Below are 27,097 nucleotides of genomic sequence, written 5' to 3' on the forward strand. Positions count from 1 at the left end.
GTGTGTGTGTGTGTGTGTGTGTGTGTGTGTCTGTCTGTCTGTCTGTCTTAACCCTGTTTTAGATTTACTGGTATACTGTTATTTACTTCTTCTGTTTTCTTGGGTGTAGTTAAACTCAGAGGTTTAACTATTAGTGTCAGAGGTTTTCTATTAGTATCTTCTTTTGGGCTGAATTTATGGATAGATAGTGTTTTAATTTGGTTTTGTCATGGGATATATTGTTTTCTACATCTATGGTGCTTAAAAGTGTTTCTGGGTATAGTAGTCTTGGCTGATTTCAGTGGTCTCTTAATGTCTGTAAGATGTCTGTAAGATATCAGCCAAGGCTCTTCTGGCTTTTAGAGTCCACTGCTTATATGTCATGTATAATTCTGATAGTTCTCCATTCATATGTTTCTTGGACATTTTACTTGTTGCATTTAATGTTCTTTCTTATTTCTGTTCATTTAGTGTTTTGAGTATTATGTGGTCAGAAAGTTTTCTTTCTCGTATAATCTTTGGGTGTTCTGTAAGCTTCTTATATGTCTATAGGAATCCCTTCCTTTAGGTTGGTGATTTTTTTTTAAAGAATTTTGTATAAAATGTTTTCTGCATATTTAAAGATTTCCTTGCTTATATTAGCTGATGCTTACATTTTATATTCTATTTTGCAAACATATAGTATTGGCACAAACAAATCACACTGCAATTTCCAGATGTTTCTAATTCAGAGTAGGATGCCAGTGTTCTGTTAGTGTAACTGCAAATGTGGTAAAATAATTTTTTTAGAAGAGAAAATATATTTCACTACTTGCAAATATGAATCTCATGATGTTTTTGAGAAGTAAAAAAAAAAGTGAATGATCCTGCGATGCTTGTGCATACACTTAATCTGTGCATGCATGTCCTGAAAAGATATAATCCTGTGTATTTAAAGATGAAGTAGTCCAGAGCAAAAGCTCATTCAAAACTCTGGGTTCAGTTACATTTATAAGCATCAATGAACATTGCTTATGTCTATTCACAGAGAAGCATAAAGACCTACACGTTTTAATTAATAAATTTGTTTATTTATTTTACCTCTCAACCATTGCCTCTTCTCTCCTCTACTCTTGGTCAAATCCTCCCATTCCATACCATCATCTGTTCTTCAGATAAGAGGAGCCAAACTACCAACCTATTTCAATTCATCAGTCACATGAGGACTGAACATGTCCTCTTCCCCTGTAGCCTGAAAATGAAGCCCCACCCCAGGAAAGAGTTGAAAAACAGACAACAATGTCCATGACAATGGCAAACCCTGGCAACCCATACATGGGTATGCATGTCTATGCATGGTTCTTTGTTGGTGATTCTGTCTCAACAAGACACTCTCCACCTCATGAATTGATTCTGATGGTTTTCTTGTGGAGTTCATGTCACTTCATGGTCCTTTCTTTTACAAATTTTTTTATTAATTTATTCTTGTTACATCTCAATGGTTATCCCATCCCACGTATCCTCCAGTTCTTCCCTCCCTCCCATTTTCCCCTTATTCCCTCCCCTATGACTGTTCCTGAGAAGTATTTCCTCTCCCTGTATATGCTCATAGGGTATCGAGTCTCTTCTTGGTAACCGGCTATCCTTCCTCTGAGTGCCACCAGGTCTCCCCCTCAGGGGACATGGTCAAATATGAGGCACCAGAGTACATGTGAAAGTCTTACCCCATTCTCCACTCAACTGTGGAGAATGTTCTGCCCATTCGCTACATCTGGGTAGGGGTTTAAAGTTTACCACCTGTATTGTCCTTGGCTGGTTCCTTAGTTTGGGCGGGACCCCTGGGCCTAAACCTGCCTATTGTAATGTTCTACTTGTAGGTTTCTAGCACCCTCTGGATCCTGCTACTTTGCTATTCTCCCATGCTTCTCTCATCTAGAGTCCCAATAGGATGTCCTCTCCTCTGTCCCAGTTTCCTGGTAAGGGAAGGCTTTCATGGGACATGCCCCTTGGGCTAGTATGCAGATATAAGTGAGTATATACTATTTGATTCATTCTGCTTCTGGGTTAACTCACTCATTATGATCATTTCTAGTTCATTCCATTTGTCCACAAATTTCGGGAATTCCTTGTTTTTAATAGCTGAGTAGTATTCCATAGTGTATATGTACCACAGTTTCTTTATCCATTCTTCTACTGAGGGACACTTAGGCTGTTTCGATGTTCTGGCTATTATGAATAAGGCTGCTACGAACATGGTTGAGCAAATTTTCTTGTTGTGTGCTGGCGCACCTTCTGGGTATATCCCAAGGAGTGAAATAGCTGGGTCTTGAGGAAGCGCTACTCCCAGTTTTTTGAGATAGCACCAGATAGATTTCCAAAGTGGCTGTACTAGTTTGCATTTCCACCAGCAATGAAGGAGTGTTCCTCTCTCCCCACATCCTCACAAACATGTGGCATCACTTGAATTTTTTATTTTAGCCATTCTGATGGGTGTAAGATGGAATCTCAGAGTTGTTTTGATTTGCATTTCCCTGATGGCTAAGGAGGTTGAGCATTTCTTTAAGTGTTTCTCAGGCATTTGATATTCCTCTGTTGAGAATTCTCTGTTTAGTTCCAAGCCCCATTTCTCAATTGGGTTTTTTGGTTTGGTGGTGTTTAATTTCTTGAGTTCTTCATATATTTTGGATATTAGACCTTTGTCAGATGTAGGGTTGGTGAAGATCTTTTTCCAGTCTGTAGGCTGTCGCTTTGTTCTCTTGACAGTGTCTCCTGCCTTACAGACGTTTCTCAGCCTCATGAGGTTCCATTTATTACTTTTTGACATTAGGGACTGTGTCTTTGGTGTTCTGTTCAGGAAGTTTTCTCCTGTGCCAATATGTTCCAGGCTCTTCCCCACTTTTTCTTCTAAGTGACTTAGTATCTCTGGAGTTATGTAGAGGTCTTTAATCCACTTGGATTTGAGTTTTGTGCAAGGTGACAAATATGAGTCCAGTTGCATTTTTTTACACATAGACCTCTAGTTAGACCAGCACCATTTGTTGAAGATGCTATCCTTTTTCCCATTGAATAGATTTGGCTTCTTTGTCAGAAATCAAGTGACCATATGTGTGTGGATTCATATCTGGGTCTTCAATTCGAATCCACTGATCAACCAGCCTGTTGCTATGCTCGTACCATGCTGTTTTAATTACTACTACTTTATAGTACACCTTGAGATCTGGAATGGAGATTCCTCCAGAGGATCTTTTATTGTACAAGATTGTTTTAGCTATTCCTTTTTTTTTTTTTTTTTTTTTTTGCTTTTCCATATGAAGTTCAGAATTGAACTTTCAATGTCTTTAAAAAATTGTGTAGGTATTTTTATAGGGATTGCATTGACTCTGTAGGTTGATATTGGTAAGATGGCCATTTTTACTATGTTAATTTTCCCGATCCATGAGCAAGGAAGATCATTCCATTTTCTCATGTCATCTTCAATCTCTTTCTTCAGAGTTTTGAAATTTTTTTTTCAAACAATTCCTTCACTTGTTTGGTTGGAATAACTCCTAAATATTTTATATTGCTTGTGGCTAATGTGAAGGGTGTGGTTTTCCTAATTTCTTCCTCTGCAAGCTTGTCATTTGTGTATAGGAAGGCTACAGACTTTTTTGAGTTAATTTTGTATCCAGCCAATTTACTGAAGGCATTTATCAGCTGTAGGAGTTCTCTGGTGGAATTTTGAGGGTCACTTATGTACACTATTTTATCATCTGCAAACAGGGATGATTTGACTTCCTTCTTTCCCATTTGGATACCACTGATCTCTTTTTGTTGCCTTATAGCTCTGACTAGAACTTCAAGTACTATATTGAAGAGATATGGAGAGAGTGGGCAGGCTTCCCTTGTTGCCGATTTTAGAGGAATTTCCTTGAGTATCTCACCATTTACTTTGATTTTGGCTATTGGCTTGCTGTATATAGCCTTTATTATGTTGAGGAAGGTGCCATGTATCCCCGATCTCTCCAGAACTTTAGACATGAATGGGTGTTGGATTTTATCAAATGCTTTCTCTGCATCCAAGGAGATGATCATGTGGATTTTTATTTTCAGTTTGTTTATATGGTGGATTACATTGATAGATTTCTGTATATTAAACCATCCCTGCATGCCTGGAATGAAGCCTACTTGGTCATGATGAATGACATCTTTGATGTGTTCCTGTATTCATTTTGCAAGTAGTTCATTGAGTATTTTTGCATCGATCTTCATAAGAGAAATTGGTCTGAAATCCTCTTTCTTTGTTGGGTCTTTGTGAGGTTTAGGTATCAATGTGACTATGGCCTCATAGAATGGATTTGGTAATATTCCATCCATTTCTGTCTTTTTGAGTAGCTTGACAAGTATCGGTATTAGCCCGCCCTTGAAGGTCTGGTAGAATTCTGCACTGAAACCATCTGGCCCTGGGATTTTTTTGGTTGGGAGACTATCAATGATTGCTTCTATTTCTGTAGGGGAAATGGGACTATTTAGCTTGTTTATCTGTTCTTCACTCAACTTTGGCAAGTGAAATTGATCAAGAAAATCATCCATTTTATTTCCCTTAGATTTTCAAATTTTGTGGCGTATATGCCTTCAAAGTAGGATTTTATGATTCTTTGTTTCTTCAGTGTCTGTTGTTATGTCTCCCTTTTCATTTCTGATTTTGTAGATTTCAATACTGTCTCTCTGCCTTTTAGTTAGTTTGGCTAACGGTCTGTCTATCTTGTTGATTTTCTCAAAGAACCAGCTCTTGGTTTTGTTGATTCTTTGGACTGTTTTCTTAGTTTCTAATTTGTTAATTTCAGCCCTGAGTTTGATTATTTCCAGATGTCTACTCCTATTGGGTGTTTCTGCTTCATTTTTTTCTAGGACTTCCAGTTGTGTCGTTAAGTTGCTTATGTGCGATGTTTCCAATTTCTTTTTAAAGGCACTTAGTGCTATGAATTTTCCTCTTAGCACTGCTTTCAATGTATCCCACAAATTTGGGTACGTTGTTCGTTCATTTTCATCGAATTTCAGAAAATCCTTGAATTCTTTATTTCTTCCCTGACCAAGGTGTCATTTAACAGAGAGTTGTTTAGTTTCCATGTACGTGGAGGCTTTTTGTTATTTCTGTTGTTGTTGAATTGCAGCCTAAGAGCATGGCGATCTGATAGGATACAAGGTATTCTTTCAATCCTCTTGTATCTATTGAGGCTTGCTTTGTGACCTACAATGTGATGAATTTTGGAGACGGTTCCATGAGGTGCAGAGAGGAAGGTATATTCTTTCTTGTTTGGGTGAAAGGTTCTATAGATATCTGTTAGATCCATTTGACCCATGGCATGGTTAATGATGTTATTTCTCAGCTTAGTTTCTGTTTCAATGACTTATCCTTCAGTGAGAGTGGGGTGTTGAAGTCTCCCCCTATTATTGTGTGGGGATCGATGTGTGGTTTAAGCTTTTTTAGCAGATCTTTTACAAATGTGGATGCCCTTGTATTGGGAGCATAGATCGTCAGAATTATGATGTCGTCTTGGTTTTATTCTTTGGGATAGCTGGAAAATGGAGACACCATATTGCTTTGTGGTTTTTTGCTTATGCTTTTATGCTGTCTCTTAGACATCTTGCCATCTTTGTTTTTGTTGGGTAGCTTCCAGAGTTGGGTGGAGGAAGTCTGATGATAGTCACTTTTTTTCTCATGATTTCCTTAGGCTGGAAGCTCTGATGCTTCACTGTTGTGGATGGCAGGAGGGTAGCCCTGTCGTTTTGGACTCTCACAGCCAGTGATCCTCAGCTCCCCTGTACTGTGGTTCCTGCAATCATTCTGGGTCTCTGAATGAGCGTTGGGTCAGGCCAAGGTATCCACAGCCTTTTGGGTCCCTTGCCAAGTCCAGCTAGGGACATTGGTCCCAAACCACACGCTGAGCTTAGCTAGATTCTTAGGGCCTGAACCGTCTGCCTAGCTCAGCTAGGTACTCTGGGCCCAATCCACGCACTCCGCTCCCCTAGGGACTCTGGCCCCAAAATGCATGCTGAGTCTGGCCAGAATTTTTCCGCTGGGAATGCACACCAAGCTCTGCTAGGGGCTTGGCCCAAAGTGTTTGCTGTGGTCAGGTATAGACTCAGGGCCCAAACTGTCCACCAAGCTCAGCCAGGAATTCTGGATTCAACTGTGCACTGTGTCCAACCAGAGTCTTAGAGTTGGGGCTGTGCCAAAAGCTCAGCTAGAGTCTCTGGAACCAAATTGTCTCCCAAGCACAGTTAGGGACTCTGGCCCCAAACTGCCTGCCAAGCTCCACCCATGTCTCCGGGGCAGAATTGTGCACCGATCTCAGCCAGGGACTCTGGACCCACACTGCGTGCTGAATTCAGCGCGGGATTCTGGGCCTAAACTGCATGGAGAGTCCAGCCAGAGTCTTAAGGCCACCGAGCCTGTGCGCAAAGCTCAACTAGAGTCTCTGGGCCCAATCTACCTGGCAAGTCCAGCTCGGTACTCTGGGCCAAATCTGTGTACTGACCTCAGCCTGCGTCAGCACCCCAGAATTGCCTGCTGAGCTGAGCCAGCACCTCGGGTGGAACTGAGCACTCCACCCAGCCTGCTTCACAGCAGGGGAGCTGTGGCTGAGCTGAGCTAGTGCCTTGGGCAGAATCGCTTGCTGAGCTGAGCCAGTGTCTCCACGGTACTGCCCACTGAGCTGAACCCGGGACTCTGGCTGAACTGCCTGCAGAGTCCAGTTTGGGTATCAAGGCACTGCGTGTCCCAAATCCTGCCCAGAGTCCCCTCTCCCGCAGCAACTTCCACTGGCCACCACACCAATCGCCTCCACCAGAAGGCTTTGAGCTGCAAACCTCAGCCACCACCGCTGCTGATGCTGGTGCCATTGCTGCCGCTGCTGCCGCTGCTGCCGCTGCTGTCTCTGCCACTGCTGCTCCGATCTGAGAAAATCCATGGTCCTTCCGTGTGCAGGGGCACGCAGGTCCTCCACACCCTGGTTCCTCCGAACCATGGAGCACTTCTGCTGCTGCGGTGTGGGGACCTCGGTGTTCCTGGCTCAGAAATCTGTGCAATTCCCTGAATTGTTCACTGGAGCTTCCAAACACGGTCCACACTGCTCGCCGCCATCTTGGATCTCCTCTATTTTTCTTTTGTTAGTTTTAATTTTTCATTTTCCACATTATTTCAGGGCCAGGCCTTGCGTATAAAAAGAAAACTCTGGATAAATTAAGCTGTAAACATTTCCAACACCTTAACATTCTTGAATTTTGAAGCAAGATTTTTGGTTCTGATCATCTGAAGTACTGCCTTTCCACCCTCAGATCCATGTTCTCATAAATTAGATATGCTTGGGAAAAGCAAGTATACACAATAATGTTGGACTTTGGGAGAATTCCAGGTCAGACACTCTCCTGATAAAAAATAAATTGTTCAGAAAACATCTAGAGATTCCTGGAGATACTTACACTGTGCTAATAACATGACTTGGTGTCATGGCTTTCAATCAAAGATGTTTAAATCCGGAAAATTCCCCGCACTCATAAAATAATGAATTGCTACTTTTTCTTTTTATGATAAGGATTTTTGTCACATGTATATTAAGTAGCCCTGAGAACCCCTCAGCCCTAGAAAATCAATCACATCTTGAAAATCTTCCCACTGCCTAAGGTTAATAATATCCATGATTCTTGAAAACAAAGGCTTCCATATCACTCCACTCCTCCAACAGGACTGTCTGAGCCTCTTCTTTAATTCTGAAAAATAATCTCCACTGTAATCCCAAGGTTGGACTGTTGGTCAGGTAGCAATGGTGAAACTGTCTTAGAAGCAGCTGAAGCCTGATCCATTTTGGCAATAATAGTGTTGACTGCAAGTGAAGCTGTCTCCTTGCCTGCATCCTACTAAACCTTCCTTCTGGCATCTTCCCACAGTTAGTGTGAGAAAAGATGAGCATCAACCAGCTTAAAATTGCAAGCTTCCTATTCTGTGAGAGGCACTTCTATTTTTCTTTTTTTTTTTTCTTTTTTTCCATGTTTTTATTTTTTTGTTTTGTTTGTTTTTTTGTTTTGTTTTGTTTTCCTTTTTTATTATTAATTTCTTCAAATTACATCTCAGTTGTTAGCCCATCCCTTGTATTCTCCCATTCCTCCCTCGCTCCCGCTTCCCCCCCCCACTCCCTTCCCCTATGTCTGTGACTTAGGGAGACCTCCTCTCCCTGTATATGCTCATAGGGTATCAAGTCTCTTCTTGATGACCTATTATCCTTCCTCTGAGTGCCACCAGGCTTCTCCATCCAAGGGACATGGTCAAAAATGGGGCAACAGAGTTTGTGTGAAAGTCAAATCTCCTTCTCCACTTAACGGTGGAGAATGTCCTGTCCATCGGCTAGTCTGGGTAGGGGTTCAAAGTTTACTGCCTATTATTTTCTTTGACTGGTGTCATAGTTTGAGGAGGACCACAGGGCCCAGACCTGCCTGTAGTTTTTCAGGACCCTCTGGATCCTTATATTTCCTCATTTCCCAGGCTTCTCACACCTAAAGTCTCAATAGGATGTCCTCCCCTCTGATCCACTTTCCTGATAGGTAAAGTTTTCCATGGGGACGTACCCCTTGAGCTAGTATCTCGATATAAGTGAGTATATACCATTTAACTCCTTTTGCTTCTGAGTGAACTCACTCATTATGATAATTTCTAGTTCAATCCATTTGTCCACCAATTTCGGAAATTCCTTGTTTTTAATAGCTGAGTAGTATTCCATAGTGTAAATGTACCACAGTTTCTTTATCCATTCTTCTACTGAGCGACACTTAGGCTGATTCCATGTTCTGGCTATTATGAATAAAGCAGCTATGAACATGGTTGAGCACATGTCCCTGTTGTGTGGTAGTGCATCTTCTGGGTATATTCCAAGGAGTGGGATAGCTGGGTCTTGAGGAAGCCCTATTCCCCTTTTTCTGAGAAAGTGCCAGATAGCTTTCCAAAGTGGTTGTACTAGTTTGCATTCCCACCAGCAATGAAGGAGTGTTCCTCTCTCTCCACATCCTCGCCAACATGTGGTGTCATTTGAGTTTTTGATCTTAGCCATTCTGATGGGTGTAAGATAAAATCTCAGTGTCCTTTTGATTTGCATTTCTCTGATAACTAACGAGGATGAGCATTTCTTTAAGTGTTTCTCAGCCATTTGATATTCCTCTGTTGAGAATTCTCTGTTAAGTTCCAAGCCCCATTTCGCAATTGGGTTGTTTGGTTTTGTGGTGTTTAGCTTCTTGAGTTCTTTATATATTTTGGATATTAGACCTTTGTCAGATGTAGGGTTGGTAAGGATCTTTTCCCAGTCTGTAGGCTGTCACTTTGTTCTCTTGACAGTGCCTCCTGTCTTATAGAAGCTTCTCAGCCTCATGAGGTCCCATTTATTTTTTGTTGACATTAAGGTCTGGGCTGTTGGTGTACTGTTCAGGAAGTTGTCTCCTGTGCCAATGTGTCCCAGGCTCTTCCCCACTTTTTCCTCTAACTGAATTAATGTCTCTGGTTTTAAGTTTAGGTCTTTAATCCACTTGGACTTGAGTTTTGTGCATGGTGATAAATAAGGGTCTAATTGCATTTTTCTACATGTAGACATCCAGTTAGATCAGTACCATTTGTTGAAGATGCTATCATTTTTCCATTGAATAGATTTGGCTTGTTTATCAAGAATCAAGTGAGCAAATGTGTGTGGATTCATCTCTGGGTCTTCAATTCTATTCCATTGATCCACCAGTCTACTGCTTTGCCAGTACCATGCTGTTTTAATTACTGTTGCTCTGTAGTACAGCTTGAGATCAGGTATGGAGATTCCTCTGGAGGAACTTTTGTTGTATAGGATTGTTTTTGCTATTCTGGGTTTTTTATTTCTCCATATGAATTTGAGAATTGATCTTTCAATATCTTCAAAATATTTTGTAGGTATTTTGATAGGGATTGCATTCAGTCTGTAAATTGCTGTTGGTAAGATGGCCATTTTTACTATGTTGATTCTCCCGATCCATGAACAAGGTAAATCCCTCCATCTTCTGATGTCATCTTCAATCTCTTTCTTCAGAGGTTTGAAGTTTTCTTTCGAATAAGTCCTTCACTTGCTTGGTTAGAGTTACTCCTAGATATTTTATATTGTTTGTGGCTATTGTGAAGGGAGTAGTTTTCTTAATTTCTTCCTCTGCCTGTTTGTCATTTGTATACAGGAAAGCTACTGACTTTTTTGAGTTTATTTTGTATCCTGACAATTTGATGAAGGTGTTTATCAGCTGTAGGAGTTCTCTGGTGGAATTTTGTGGGTCACTTATATACACTATCCTATCATCTGCAAATAGGGATAATTTCACTTCTTCCTTTCCCATTTGGATCCCCTTGATCTCCTTTTGCTGTCTTATTGCTCTGGCTAGATCTTCAAGAACTATATTGAAGAGATATGGGGACAGAGGGCACCCTTGTCTGGTCCCCAATTTTAGAGGGATTTCCTTGAGTATCTCTCCATTTAATTTAATGTTGGCTGTTGGTTTGCTGTATATAGCCTTTATTATGTTTAGATAAGTGCCTTGTATTCCCGATCTCTCCAGAACTTTAAACATAAATGGGTGTTGGATTTTGTCAAATGCTTTTTCTGCATCTAAAGAGATGATCATGTGGTTTTTCTCTTTCAGTTTGTTTATATGGTGGATTACATTGATGGATTTCTGTATGTTAAACCACCCCTGCATGCCTGGAATGAAGCCTACCTGATCATGGTGAATGATGTCTTTGATATGCTGTTGTATTCGCTTTGTGATTATTTTGTTGAGTACTTTTGCATCAATGTTCATAAGAGAAATTGGTCTGAAATTCTCTTTTTTTGTTGGGTGTTTGTGGGGTTTAGGTATCAATGTGACTGTGGCCTCATAGAATGAATTTGGTAATATTCCATCCATTTCTATCTTTTGGAATCGCTTGCATAGTATCGGTATTAGCTCCTCTTTGAAGGACTGGTAGAATTCTGCACTGAAACCATCTGGCCGTGGGCTTTATTGGTTGGGAGACTATCAATGGTTCCTTCTATTTCTATAGGCGAAATAGGGTTATTTAATTTGTTTATGTGGTCTTGGTTCAATTTTGGCAAATGGAATCGGTTGAGGAAATTGTCCATTTCACTTTGATTTTCAAATTTTGTGGCATAAATGCCTTTAAAGTAGGTTCTTATGATTCTTTGTATTTCTTTGGTGTCTGTTGTTATGTCTCCCTTTTCATTTCTGATTTTACTGATTTGGATAGTGTTTTTTTGTCTTTTAGTTAGATTGGCTAACGGTTTGTCTATCTTGTTAATTTTCTCAAAAAACCAGCTCTTGGTTTTGTTGATTCTTTGAATTGTTCTCCTTGTTTCTAATTTATTGATTTCAAGCCTGAGTTTGATTATTTCTAGTCGTTTACTCCTCTTGGGTATTTCTGCTTCTTTTTTTTTTCTATAGCTTCCAGATGTGTTGTTAAGTCGTTTATGTGGGATATTTCCATTTTCTTTTTAAAGGCACTTAGTCCTATGAATTTTCCTCTTAGCACTGCTTTCAATGTGTCCCACAAATTTGGGTATGTTGTTCCATCATTTTCATTGAATTTCAGGAAGTCTTTTATTTCTTCCCTTATTTCTTCCATGACCCATGTGTCATTAAGTAAAAAGTTGTTTAGTTTCCACTGTTAGTATGCTTTTTGTTATTTTTGTTGCTGTAAGTCCAGCCTTAGACCATGATAATCTGATAAGATACAGGGTGTTATTTCAGTCTTCTTGTATCTGTCGAGGTTTGCTTCACGACCAACTATATGATCAATTTTAGGGAATGTTCCATGGGGAGCTGAGAAAAAGGGATACTCCTTAGTGTTTGGGTGGAAAGTTCTGTAGATATCTGTTAGATCCATATGATTCATGACATTGGTTAATAAAGTTATTTCCCGGCTTACTTTTTGAATCAAAGACCTATCCTTGAGTGAAAGTGGGGTGTTGAAGTCTCCCACTATTAATGTGTGGGTATCGATGAGTGGTTCAAGCTTTGTTAATAATTCTTTTACCAATGTGGGAGCCCTTGTATTAGGAACATAGATGTTCAAAATCGTGATGTTTTCTTGATTGACTTTATCTTTGACGAGTACAAAGTGTCCATCCTCATACCTTTTGATTAATTTTGGTTGAAAGTCTATTTTATTAGATATTAGAATGGCCACACCAGCTTGTTTCTTGTGATTATTTGCTTGGATTATTTTTTCCCAGCCTTTTTCTCTGAGTCAATGTCTGTCCTTGTGGCTGAGATGTGTTTCTTGAATGCAGAAGAATGTTGGGTCATGTTTATGCATCCACTCCATTAGACTGTGTCTCTTTATTGGAGAATTGAGACCATTGACGTTGAGAGATATTAATGACCAGTGATTGCTAAGTCTTTTAATTTTTGGCATTTGTAATAGTTGAGATTTTGTGAGGTTGTGATTTTGCAATGGTATAGTTACCTATTTCCTATGTAGTTTTGGTTGTAGTTTTACCCGTTGGGGTGGAGTTTTCCTTTTAGTAACTTCTGTAAAGCCGGATTTGTGGCTAGGGACTGTTTGAATTTGTTTTTGTCATGGAATATCTTGTTTTCTCCGCCAAAGGTTATTGATAATTTCACTGGGTATAGTAATCTTGACTGCTATCTGTGTTCTCTTAGGGTTTGCAGAACCTCTGTCCAGGCCCTTCTGGCTTTCATGGTCTCTGTTGAGAAGTCCGGAGTAATTCTGATGGGTTTGCCTTCATATGTTACTCAACCTTTTTCTTGTGCTGCTTTTAATATTTTTTCTTTGTTCTGTATATTTTGTGTTGTTATTATTATGTGGCGGGAAGATTTTCTATTCAGGTCTATTCTATTTGGTGTTCTGTATGCCTCTTGTATGCTCATATGAATCTCCTCCTTCAAATTGGGGAAATTTTCTTCTATTATTCTACTAAAGATGTTTTCTGGGCTGTGGAGTCGGTTGTCTTCTCTTTCCCCTACCCCTATTATTGTCAAGTTTCGTCTTTTCATGTTGTCTTTTATTTCTTTAATGCTCTGTGTCAGGCATTTTTCAGATTTAGAATTTCCCTTGATGGATGTTTTCAGTTCTGCGATTGTATCTTCAAGACCCGATATTCGTTCTTCCATTTCTTGCAATCTGTTCGATAAGGCCACCTCTGTGATGCTTGCTTTCTTTTCTGATGCTTCTTAATCATGTTTTTCTTCCATGTGTTCCTTTATGATAGCTTCCATCCTTATCTTTAGGTCTTGAACTGTTTTAATGATTTCCTTCATCTGGTTATTTGTATTTTTCTGAAATTCTTCAAATGCCTCTTTATATGACTCTTTTAAATCCTCTGCCCTCTTGTTTGCCTCCTCCTGCATTTGTTTACAGATTTTATTTGTTTCTTCCCTTATCATCTTACTTACTAAGGATTTGAGGTCATTTTCTTTTAAATCAATTGTTGTTGGGTTCTCCAGGTTGTTTTCATTGGGATTCCTGGGATCTGGAGATGCCAACCTGTTTTGGTTTTTGTTAGCGTTCTTTCACTGTCCTCTTTTCATTTTGGTGACTCTGGTGTTGGGAGGTGGTTTGTAGTGACCTTCCCTGTTTGAGAGTGGATAGTTGATGCCTGATTATAGGTAGGATACCCTTGCCTGTGGGTGTCAAGGAGTATTTCCCTGGACAAGGCAGATGATTCAGGTTCTACTCCTGGGGATTTTTCTAAACACCTTAGGCTCCAAGCTGAGTCTTGCAAAGTAGGTTTCTGTTTGGGCCTTTTCACCTTACTGCTGTAATTCAGACCAGCAATTTTGGGCTCTAGAGTAAGGTCAGCACACAAGCTCTCTGGTTGTGTAGGTTGATCCCAGCTGCCTGTTTTTCCTGTTGCTTTGTAGCCAAGACACCAGGTGGATCAGATCTTCTGGGATGCAGCTGTCTTTTGGCTCTGCCTCAATACTGTCTAGGAGCATGAAGCCTCTCCCATGAATTTGAGAGTTCTTGCTGGGTCTGCAGGAGCTGACCCAGCTAGGATCTGCCTGTTGGAGATTATAGGATCAGTGCCTGGTGGGCCACTGGCAGTATCCATGGAGGCAGCAAATTCCACGCCCCTGTAAGCCAGGACACTCCCAGACAATGGCGATTCAGACCACTGGTGGGAATCCCCTTTATCTTCTCTTTCCGCCCGTGACAGCCAGTATACTCCCAACTCGCTTCAGATCTGCAGTTAGATGCTGCAAGCAAGACCCACGTCTCCTGATAACGTGGGTGGTCCCACTGGGCTGTGGGAGCAGTCCACGCTGGTTTCTAACTGCCCGTGTTTGCAGGGTCAATCCTTTGTGTCTGGGTTCAGATTGGGCTCAGGGCGTGGAGCGCAAGCTACACGCCAGCTCTAGCTGTTTTTGGTGAGTCCCACCACCTGAGTTTCCACTCGGCCTAGGCAGGTGACCTCCGCAGTTTGGCGTGGTGTGGATGGAGAGATTCAATGGTAGTTTCACCCTATTCGCTGAGACTCCTCAGGTTGAGGGCTCCAGAAAATCCCCTCCACAAATGGTGAGTTTGGGTTTTATGTGCTGGCTGCAGCTTGGTTGTGGATTCTGTTTCAGTGTTTGGGGTGTGCGTTTAGCACCTCCAGGGTGTTGCTTGTCCTGGGGATAGACCCACTGGTGGTCTGCAGAGTTTGGGGCCCCACTCACCTACAGTTCTCAGAATCCCGCAGTCTGTGGCTCTATTCACGACCCTGGTCACCTCGGAGTAAATCAGCTATGGTGCATACTGGCCGACACCATCTTGCAAACTCTGGCACTTCTATTTTTCTACTTTCTTTTTAGCGCACATTCCTGAGTGACTGTATATGGTTTGTGTAACAATTGAAGCCTCTCTATGAGCTTACTACCTGATATTGGCCTAAGGTTTTTGTGTCCTCTTTCTAGACTCCAAGAGCCCAACCTGGGCATAGGCAATGAATTTTAGCCTCTCAAAAAAAAAAAAAAAACCCCTAGTAATTCAGCATCCACATGATAATCATTATGATGGCTGCCAGCTTCTTTTGTTTTCTTTTTAAATTTTTTAATTTAAATTTTATTAATTTATTCAGATTACAACTCAATTGTTATCCCATCATTTGTATCCTCCCATTCCTACCTCCCTCTTGCTTTTACCCTATTCCCCTCCCATAAATCTATGACTGAGGGGGACATCCTCCCTCACTATATGGTCATAGGATATCAAGTTTCATCTTGATAGCCTGCTTATTCTTTCTTTGAGTGCCACCAGGTCTCCATTCCAAGGGAGGTGGTCAAATATGGAGTACAAGAACTCATGTCCAAGTCAGTCCCTGCTCTCCACATAACTGTGGAGAATGTCCTGTTCATTGGGTAGATCAGAGTAGGCTGCCAGGTTCTTAAAACTGCTGAAAGACTTATGTTTGTGGGGCGTGCCAATCCCTTCTGGCAGAATTGCCTCTATAACATTGACCATAGCCAGAAACACTTTCTATTTTTATATATGATGGGGAACAATTCATCACATAGAATAGACCCTGATGTTAAAGAGATATGCACCCTCTTAAAATTGTATGGCACACAACTTGACAAATACAAAACTTGTTTCAGAGGATTTCCTTCCCACATGGGATGTCAAATGTTCACAGGTAATATTTACTACCTGAATGATGTACCCAAGTCACTTCTCTTACCCAATAAAAAAAGAATCAAGGAGAGAAAAAATTATTTCCCTTTTTTTTCCTATCATAGGCATAGTCTGCCAGCGCTTAGGAACCATTAAAACAAGACCATCAAAAAGTGCCTCTTCCCTGCCATCCAAGTCTGAGATTCAGGGCCTGAAAGCCATCTCTATCTCACATCTCACAGCCTTCTCTGAATTCATATGGCAAATCAAGACCAGGTACCACCCTTACCTCCTATAACTTATGGGAATTCCCCATGCCACTTGGCCCTCTCATCCCTATTTTTTCCAACCCAACAACCTAGATGCCCACAGAATTCCATGATAAAAGTAGATAGTCACCTTCAGCCCCCTTACCCACCCACCTAATCTGCCTATTGCCAAAGTGGAGAGAACAGTCCCTGAGTCTACTTCCCCTAACCAACAAAACCACATCCTTCATAAATCGTCTAAATCAACAGAAAAAACCTCATATGCACTCATAGGGACTTAAGCTGAAATCAAAGGCCCTATATGGTCGGAGCCAAGTTCTTTGCATATATAGTATAACTTTGAAGCTAGTATTAGAATAAATACCTGTGTGTGTGAATGAGTACCCATCTGATTCTTGTGCCTTTTCTTGGGTGTTTTTCTTCACTTTTTTTTACTTGTCCATCTTTGATGTGATGTATTTTGCTTTATGTAATTATACATATTTTTGTTAAAAAATAACTCTATGGTTTTTTTTTTACAACAACTATGTGTGTCTCCCCGGGGACTTATTTTGTTCTCTCCAGGATGTCTGAGTCTAGGAGCTCAGCTCATTGATTTGTTTCTTTACTAAAGCAAGCACTCGATGTTCACACTTTCCTCTGGGCACCGATTGCATTGCATTCCTGTGCTTGGGGCCATGGCTGTTCAAATTCCCACCAATTTGTATGGCTTTTCCAGCTTCATCTTGAAGTGTACTTTAACTTCCAAATATTGGGGGTTACAAGATGGCGTCGACCAGTATGCACTGTATCTGATCTACTGCGAGGAGACCAGAGATTTGAATGGAGCCACAGACTGCTGGATCATGAGAACTGTAGGTGAGTGGGGTCCCAAACTCTTCAGACCACCGTGGGTCAAGCAACAGCCTGGAGGTGCTAAATGCACTCCCCAGGCTCTGGAACAGAATCCACATGGGAGCTGCAGCCTGCATATAAAGCACAAACTCACTGTGTGTGGAGGTGGTTTTCTGGAGCCCCCAGCCTGAGGAGTCTCAGGGAATAGGGTGAAACTGCCCTTGCATCCCTCTATCCACCCCAATCTGCAGAGGACACCCACCCAGGCCGAGTGAAAACACAGCTGGAGGGGCCCACCACAAACAACTAGAGAGGATGTGCAGCTCACAGATCATCCTGGGCCCAATCTAAATCCAGACACAATGGTCTGAGCCTGAAAACAGGGGCAGTTAGAAATCAGCTTGTACTGCTCCCATAGGCCCAGCAGGATCTCCCATGCTTTCGGGAGATGTGGGTCATATGTGCCGTGTCTAATTGCTGACCTAGAGGGATCTCTGAACGTCCTGGCTTACAATTGCATGGAAAGTGCTGGCATCTTGGATCCAGCCAGCGGCCTGAATCTGTATTCCCTCTGGCCCACCTTGCGCTGATCCTGCACTCTGCAAAGACAGATCCTATCTGGTTCAGCTCCCACAAGCCTGGCAAGATCTCCCATGTTCCTGGGAGAAGCTGGACACTTCTACATGGTATAGAGGCAGAGCTAAAGACAGCTATAGCCCAGAATATCTGATCCAGCTGGGGTCTTGGCTACAAAGCCACAGGAAGGACAGGCAGCTGGGGCCATCCTACCCAGCCAGAGAGCTTGTGTGCTGTCCTTGTTCTAGGTCCCCAAACTGCTCATCTGAATTACAGGATAAGGCGAAAGGGTCCAAACAGAAACCTACTTTGGCTGACTCAGTCTGGAGCCTAAGGTGTAGAGAAAAATCTCCAGAAGTGGAAACTAGATCACCTGCTTGTTTCAGGGAAATACTCCCCTGATCCCTACAGGCAAGGGCACTCGACCTATAATCAGTCATCAACTACCCACTCTCTTTTTTTTAACTATTATAATTTTATTAACTTTTTATTATGTTTCTTTTTAACACATATATTTATATTATTTCACATGTGTAAAATAAACTACATACAGCAGGAAGTACCATGAGACAATCAGGAATTATATAAACATTACATTTATAGTGATTTGCCTATTTGTATTTGGCAAACTTGAAATAAACATCTTTCCTATCTTGTTGGCTCTAAATTTCTGAATTGAGATTAATATCTATCATATCTAATCTCTATTAACTTAAAACATGTATCTTGATCTAAAAACATCTTAACTCCTAACCTACTAAGCTTAATTGACAGACTAAATTATCTGGTCTTCAAATGCATCTTCAGAAGAGGAAAAAACTTAAATACTTGAGTGAACACAGAGTTCAGGTTAGCAGCTTCCAAAATGAAAACATGCCTGAGACAGTTTACTGCATGAACAGTTATCCAACATTCTCCATAATGTTGGAGCATCATCTTCATCCTTCTTGCTCAATATCTCTGACAGACATATTTGCAAGGCAGGAACTTTTGAGGACTTGGTCTACTAGATAGATATGATTTCATAGATATATGAGGTAAAATAGTTAAATAAGGTTTTCAAAAACCTAAGAGGCCTACAGAATATGGCATTTAAAGATGTTTTTATTATTCATTTTTTATTATTAATTTATTCTTGTTACATCTCAATGGTTATCCCATCCGTTGTGTCCTCCCATTCTTCCCTCCCAACCCTTTCCCCTTATTTCCCTCCCCTATGACTGTTCTTGAGGGGGATTACCTCCCCCTGTATATGCTCATAGGGAATCAAGTCCCTTCTAGGTAACCTGCTGTCCTTCCTCTGAGTGCCACCAGGTCTCCCCCTCCAGGGGACATGGTCAAATGTGAGGCACCAGAGTACGTGAGAGAGTCATATCCCACTCTCCACTCAACTGTGGAGAATGTTCTGACCATTGGCTAGATCTGGGTAGGGGTTTAAAGTTTACCACCTGTATGGTCCTTGGCTGGTGCCTTAGTTTGAGCGGGACCCCTGGGCCCAAATCTGCCTATCATAATGTTCTACTTGTAGGTTTCTAGGACCCTCTGGATCCTTCTACTTTGATATTGTCCCATGCTTCTCTCATTTAAATTCCCATTAGGATGTCCTACCCTCTGTCCCAGTTTCCTGGTAAGTGAAGGCTTTCGTGGGACATGCCCCTTGGGCTAGAATGCAGATATAAGTGAGTCAATACCATTTAAGTCTTTCTGCTTCTAGGTTAATGTACTCATTATGATAATTTCTAGCTCAATCCATTTATCTACAAATTTTGTGAATTCCTTGTTTTTAATAGCTGAGTAGTATTCCATAGTGTATATGTACCACAGTTTCTTTATCCATTCTTCTACTGAGGGACACTTAGGCTGTTTCCATGATCTGGCTATTATGAATAAGGCTGCTATGAACATGGTGGAGCAAATTTTCTTGTTGTGTGCTGTGCATCTTTTGGGTATATTCCAAGGAGTGGAATAGCTGGGTCTTGAGGAAGCCCTATTCCCATTTTTCTGAGATAGCACCAGATAGATTTCCAAAGTGGCCGTACTACTTTGCATTCCCACCAGCAATGAAGAAGTGTTCCTCTCTCCCCACATCCTTGCCAGCATGTGGTGTCACTTGAGTTTTTGATCTTAGCCATTCTGATGGGTGTAAGATGGAATCTCAGAGTTGTTTTGATTTGCATTTCCCTGAGGGCTGAGGAGGTTGAGCATTTCTTTAAGTGTTTCTCAGCCATTAGATATTCCTCTGTTGAGAGTTCTCTGTTTAGTTCCAAGCCCCATTTCTCAATTGGGTTATTTGGTTTGGTGGTGTTTAGCTTCTTGAGTTCTTTATATATTTTGGATATTAGACTTTTGTAAGATGTAGGGTTGGTGAAGATTTTTCCCAGTCTGTAGGCTGTCGCTTTGTTCTCTTGACAGAGTCTTCTGCCTTACAGAAGCTTCTGAGCCTCATGAGGTCCCATTCATTAATTGTTGACAGTAAGGCCTAGGCTGCTGGTGTTCTGTTCAGGAAGTTGTCTCCTGTGCCAATATGTTCCAGGCTCTTCCCCAACTTTACCTCTAAGTGACTTAGTGTCTCTGGTTTTATGTTGAGGTCTTTAATCCACTTGGATTTGATTTTTGTGCAGGGTGACAAATATGGGTCCAGTTGCATTTTTTTACACATAGACCTCCAGTTAGACCAGCACCATTTGTTGAAGATGCTATCCTTTTTCCATTGAATGGATTTGGCTTCTTAGTCAAAAATCAAGTGTACCATATGTGTGTGGATTCATATCTGAGTCTTCGATTCAATTCCACTGATCAACCAGCCTGTTGCTGTGCCAGTACCAAGCTCTTTTAATTACTATTGCTTTATAGTACAATTTGAGATCAGGTATGGAGATTCCTCCAGAGCACCTTTTATTGTAGAAGATTGTTTTAGCTATTCTGGGTTTTTTGTTTTTCCATATGAAGTTCAGAATTGAACTTTCAATGTCTTTAAAAAATCGTGTATGTATTTTGATAGGGATTGCATTGAATCTGTAGATTGCTTTTGGCAGGATGGCCATTTTTACTATGTTAATTCTCCCGATCCATGAGCAAGGAAGGTCATTCCATCTTCTCATGTCATCTTCAATCTCTTTCTTCAGAGTTTGGAAATTTTTTTCAAACAAGTCCTTCACTTGCTTAGTTAGAGTGACTCCTAGATATTTTGTATTGCTTGTGGCTAATGTGAAGGGTGTGGCTTTCCTAATTTCTTCCTCTGCGAGCTTATCATTTGTATATAGGAAGGCTGCAGACTTTTTTGAGGTAATTTTGTATCCAGCTAATTTACTGAAGGTGTTTACCAGCTGTAGGAGTTCTCTAGTGGAATTTTGAGGGTCACTTATGTACACTATCATATCATCTGTAAACAGGGATAATATGACTTCCTCCTTTCCCATTTGGATACCACTGATCTCCTTTTGTTGTCTTATTGCTCTGGCTAGAACTTCGAGTACTATATTGAAGAGATATGGAGAGAGTGGGCAGGCTTGCCTTGTTCCCGATTTTAGAGGAATTTCCTTGAGTATCTCACCATTTACTTTGATTTTGGCTATTGGCTTGCTGTATATAGCCTTTATTATGTTGAGGAAAGTGCCTTGTATCCCCAACCTCTTTAAAACTTTAAACATGAATGGGTGTTGGATTTTATCAAATGCTTTCTCTGCATCTAAGGAGATGATCATGTGGGTTTTTTATTTTCAGTTTGTTTATATAGTGGATTACATTGATGGATTTCTGTATATTAAACCATCCCTGCATGCCTGGAATGAAGCCTACTTGGTCATGATGTGTTTGTTCTTTGATGTGTTCTTGTATTCGTTTTGCAAGTAGTTTATTTAGTATTTTTGCATCGATGTTCATAATAGAAATTGTCCTGAAATTCTCTTTCTTTGTTGTGTCTTTGTGAGGTATAGGTATCAATGTGACTATGGCCTCATAGAATGGATTTGGTAATATTCCATCCATTTCTATCTTTTGGAGTAGCTTGAAGACTATCGGTAGTAGCTCGCCCTTGAAGGTCTGGTAGAATTCTGCACTGAAACCATTTGGCCCTGGGCTTTTTTTTGGAGGGGGGGCGGGGAGACTATCAATGATTGCTTCTATTTCTGTAGGGGAAATGGGACTATTTAGCTTGTTTATCTGTTCTTCACTCAACTTTGGCAAGTGAAATTGATCAAGAAAATCATCCATTTTATTTTCCTTAGATTTTCAAATTTTGTGGCGTATATGCCTTCAAAGTAGGATCTTATGATTCTTTGTTTCTTCAGTGTCTGTTGTTATGTCTCCCTTTTCATTTCTGATTTTGCAGATTTCAATACTGTCTCTCTGCCTTTTAGTTAGTTTGGCTAATGGTCTGTCTATCTTGTTGATTTTCTCAAAGAACCAGCTCTTGGTTTTGTTGATTCTTTGGACTGTTTTCTTAGTTTCTAATTTGTTAATTTCAGCCCTGAGTTTGATTATTTCCAGATGTCTACTCCTATTGGGTGTTTCTGCTTCATTTTTTTCTAGGACTTCCAGTTGTGTCGTTAAGATGCTTATGTGCGATGTTTCCAATTTCTTTTTAAAGGCACTTAGTGCTATGAATTTTCCTCTTAGCACTGCTTTCAATGTATCCCACAAATTTGGGTACGTTGTTCGTTCATTTTCATCGCATTTCAAAAACTTCCTGATTTCTTTCTTTATTTCTTCTCTGACCAATGTGTCATTTAGCAGAGAGTTGTTTAGTTTCCACGTATGTGTAGGCTTTTTGTTATTTCTGCCGCTGTTTAATTGCAGCCTAAGAGCATGGCGACCTGATAGGATACAAGGTATTCTTTCAATCCTCTTGTATCCATTGAGGCTTGCTTTGTGACCTACGATGTGATCAATTTTGGAGAAGGTTCCATGGGGTGCAGAGAAGAAGGTATATTCTTTCTTGTTTGGGTGAAAGGTTCTATAGATATCTGTTAGATCCATTTGACCCATGGCATTGGTTAATGATGTTATTCCTCAGTTTAGTATCTGTTTCAATGACTTATCCTTTAGTGAGAGTGGGGTGTTGAAGTTCCCCACTATTATTGTGTGGGGATCGATGTGTGGTTTAAGCTTTTTTAGCAGATCTTTTACAAATGTGGGTGCCCTTGTATTGGGAGCATAGATGTTCAGAATTGTGATGTCATCTTGGTTGACTTTACCTTTGATGAGTATGAAGTGTCCTTCTTCCTCCCTTTTGATTAATTTTGGTTGAAAGTCAATTTATTCGATAATAAAATGGCTATGCCTGCTTGCTTCTTGTGACCATTTGCTTGGAATATTTTTTCCAACCTTTTACCCTGAGGTAATGCCTATCATTATGGGTGAGATGTGTTTCTTGAATGCAGAAGATTGTTGGATCTTGTTTATGCACCCATTCCGTTAGTCTGTTTCTTTTTATTGGAGAATTGAGACCATTGATGTTGAGAGATATTAATGACCAGTGACTGCTAAGAGTCTTAATTTTGATGCTGTTTCCAGTCGAGCGTTTGTGTAGTTGTGTTTTTGCCACGTGGTTGTTATCTATTTCCTGAGTAGTTTTGGTTGTAGCTTGACCCTTTGGGATGGAGTTTTCCTTCTAGTACCTTCTGTAAAGCTGGATTTGTGGATAGGTACTGTTTGAATTTGTTTTTGTCATGGAATATTTTGTTTTCTCCATCAATAGTTATTGATAGTTTTGCTGGGTAACGTAGTCTGGCCTGGCATCTGTGGTCTCTTAGGGTTTGCAGGATCTCTGTCCAGGCCCTTCTGGCTTTTATGGTCTCTGCTGAGAAGTCGGGTGTAATTCTGATAGGTTTGACATTAAATGTTATTTGGCTCTTTTTGCCTTGCAGCTTTTAATATTTTTTCTTTGTTCTGTATGTTTTGTGTTTTGATTATATTGGACGGGTAGTTTTTCTTTTCTGTTCAATTGTATTTGGTGTTCTGTAGGCCTCTTGTACGTTTATAGGCATCTCTTTCTTTAGATTGGGGTTTTTTCTTCTATGGTTTTATTGAGAATAGTTTCTGGGCCTTGGAGACTGATATCTTCTCTTTCTTCAATGCCTATTATCCTCAGATTTCTTCTTTTCATGGTGTCCTTAATCTCTTGGATGTTTTGTGTCAGGAGTTTTACAGATTTCGCATTTTCCTTAATGGTTACTTCAATATCTGTGATTGTATCTTCTAGACCTGAGGTTCGTTCTTCCATCTCTTGAATTCTGTTAGAAAAGCTCACCTCTGTGTTGCTCACCTTCTTCTCTGAGGTCTCACATTCTCGTTTTTCTTCTGTCTGTGTGTTTATCATTGAATCCATTTTCATCTTCAGATCCTGAACTGATTTTTTTTTTATTTCTTTCATGTGGTTGTTTGCATTTTCCTGGAATTTTTTCAGTTCCACTCTATGTGCTTCTTTTATGTCTCTCACCTGTTTGGCTGTGTCCTCCTGCATTTGATTATGAACTTTATTTGTTTCCTCCATTAATATCTTCATTACTAAGGATTTGATGTCATTTTCTTGTATTTCTATTGTATTTGAGTTCTTTGGGTTGTTTTTATTCATAACAGCCTGAAATCCAGAAACATTCTAGATGCCCCTCAACCAAAGAATGGATAATAAAACTGTGATACACTTATACATTGAAATACTACTGAGCTACTAAAACCAAAAATATCATGAAATTGCAGGTAAATAGTTGAAACTATGAAAGATCATCCTAAAAAAACAAAAACAAAAAATGAAAGATCATCCTGATTTTGGTAACCCAACGCACATGGTATGTACTTACTAAGCTAAATAGTTCAGGATAAGAATACTAACATTCACTTACCAAAAAACAAAAAAACAAACAAACAAAAAAAAAACAACAACAACAACAACAAAACAATAAGTAAGAATGAGGACCCAAAAAAGAATGTATAATTCTCACTCAGAAGTGGAACTTGAATAGAGAGCAGAAGTTAAAGATATGGATCAAGTTTTGAAAGGGAGAGCAGAGAGAAATGAGAGTGGATATCAGACCTAGGGAGAGCTGGTACAGGAGGACACAGGGCCTGAAAAAAAAGAAAAACCATGCATGGAGACATCTCTCTGTCGTGATGGAGAACTAAGATGGCATAGGTTCTGGGATAACATGGAGGGTGACTCTATCTAAGACTCCTAGTATCAAGCTCACAGGATTTAGAGGGCACCCACTAACAAGACAGAAGTCTTCCTAGAGGGAGGAAAACACCAATCTATCCACAATAACTTTGACCCAAATTTACCCTGTTTATAAGATATGCAGCAGTAAAGATGGAACAGAGATTGAGGGCATGTTCATGTAAAGCCCGGCCCAAACTGGACCTACCCCATGGGAGAGAGCCAACTTCTGACACTATTAATGACAGTCTTCTATGCTGGCAAACAGGAACCTGGCTTAGCTGTCCCCTGATAGGCTTCAGCTATCAGTGAATCCAAATAGATGCTGAGAATCACAGGCAAATTTTAGCCAAAATGTTGGATGTCTTGTGGAAAAGCAAAGACAAGAATAAAAGGACCAAGAAGTGACATGAACTCCACAAGAAAAACATCAGAATCAACTCATGAGGCAGAAAGTGTCTTGTTGAGACAGAATCACCAACAAAGAATCATGCATAGAAGTGAATACCCATATATGGGTAGCCAGGGTTTGTCATTGTCATGGACATTATTGTCTGTTTTTGAACTCTTTCCTGTGGTGGGGCTTCATTTTCAGGCCACAGGGAAAGAGGGAATGTTCAGTCCTGATGTGATTGATGAGTTGAGATAGGTTGGTAGTTTGGCTCCCCTTATCTGAAGAACAGATGATGGCATGGAATGGAAGGGTTTGGCCAAGAGTAGAGGAGGGAAGAGGCAATGGTTGAGAGGTAAAATAAATAAACAAATTGATTAATTAAAAGATGTATGTCTTTATGCTTCTCTGTGAATAGACATAAGCAATATTCATTTATGCTTATAAATGTAATTGAACCCATAGTTTTGATTGAGGTTTGCTCTGGGCTACTTCATCTCTAAATACACAGGAATATACCTTTTTGAGACATGCATGCACAGATTAAGTGTATGTACAAGCATTTTACTTCTAAAAAACGTCATGAGATTCATATTTTACAAGTATATTTTCTCTTCTAAAAACTTATTTTACCACAGTTGCAGTTACACTAACAGAACACTGGCATCTAACTCCAAATTAGAAACATCTGGAAATTGCAGTGTGATTTGTTTGTGACAATATTATGTTTGCAAAATAGAATATAAAAAGTAAGCATATGGGAAATCTTTGATATGCATTAATAAAAGGGCAAACATTAATTTAGAATAATGAATTGTTTTTATTTTTCTTTACAGGAAGAATAAACTCTCTTGTCTCTTTCTAGTAATTTCATATCATTTGAAAAGCAAATAGCAGACATTCTCCTTCGTTCTAAATGATTCGCTCAGATTTAAATAATCAGTTCTCCACTTAGAAATTGTACCTTTGTGTTATCTTTGTCTAAAAAATAGCCCCTTTTAGGATACCCTTTATTACCACAAAGAAAATTGCCATAGAAAATTTTCGTGCCACACAATAGGAATTTCAGACTAGAATTTGTGTAACTCAAACAGTAACTTATGCATACTAGACAAAAGAAACACCAGTTACTTGACATATCAGAGAGTCCTTGTAGTATAAAAAGCTCTGATTTAGTTGTACCTTCTCAGAATTAAACTTATTGAAATAGTATGGAGTCTCTTTTGATGATAAAGCACTGGCTACTGTGCTCTGAAAAATGTCAAGAGATTTCCTGTGGATCATAGTAGAGATTTCTGTGTTCACTCAACTTCTAGCCTTAAAATCAGGAGGCTAACTGGGAAAAACATAAAATAGCAATTTAAACTCATGAAATAACATTGAGTTTATAAAAGAGTTTGGATTTTCTTTCTTGATGTGCACCTTGGAACAACAAGATAGAACACTCAAAGCATTGTTCTTTTTCTCTTCTTCAGATCACTCCTGAAATACTCTACAAGGAAAATTTCAAAAGCACTTACACCTTATTCAGAATGATATTAAAGTAGTCTTTCTTCACAGGCCACGGCATCGCATGAAGGAGGAAGATACAAGCTGTCATTAAGTTTCCATCCTTTTTCTTCTTTCTGCTTCATTTTCCAAAAGCACCTGGAAGGAATGAAACTGGCCATGAGAAGTGGAATGTTCAGAAGCAAGAAGAACAAATTCAAAGTGAACATCTTTGTCCTACTGTAAACCTGGGTGCTGTGGGATGCAAAGTGTCATGTATATCAACCTATCATATGGGCACCCATGTGTTCCTTCCTTCTTTTATATTTCTGGACAGTGGAAAATGTATTTGCACATTCATGATTCCTTTCTCCCTAAGGCCCTTGCTCATTCCTGGAGGAAGCTTCCCCGGGGTTCATCATCTGTGGCCCACAGTCCATGTGATAAATATGAGTTGATAAATATATATGAGAATAGTTCTTTCTCTGGTTCCATGACATCATTAATGTTTGTGGACAGTCAGATCCCTAGGCAGAGGAACTTTTATAAAAGCTGTGGTCTCAGAAGTATCTTAAATATCTGTTTTTGTGAATACCATTAGATATTATGTCACTACGTTTATTTTTTAGATGATTCACAGTGAAACATAAATTATTGATTCAGGAGGGACATAGAAAAGTCTTCATGATTACATGGTGAGCATGGTGTCACTAAATCTATTAGTTGGAGAGGCAGCCTCTTGTGTGAGCAATCTGAGAGCCACAGAGCATTTGCACTGTGGAATA

Source organism: Acomys russatus, unplaced genomic scaffold, assembly GCF_903995435.1.
Source record: "Acomys russatus unplaced genomic scaffold, mAcoRus1.1, whole genome shotgun sequence".
NCBI classification, from domain to species: domain Eukaryota; kingdom Metazoa; phylum Chordata; class Mammalia; order Rodentia; family Muridae; genus Acomys; species Acomys russatus.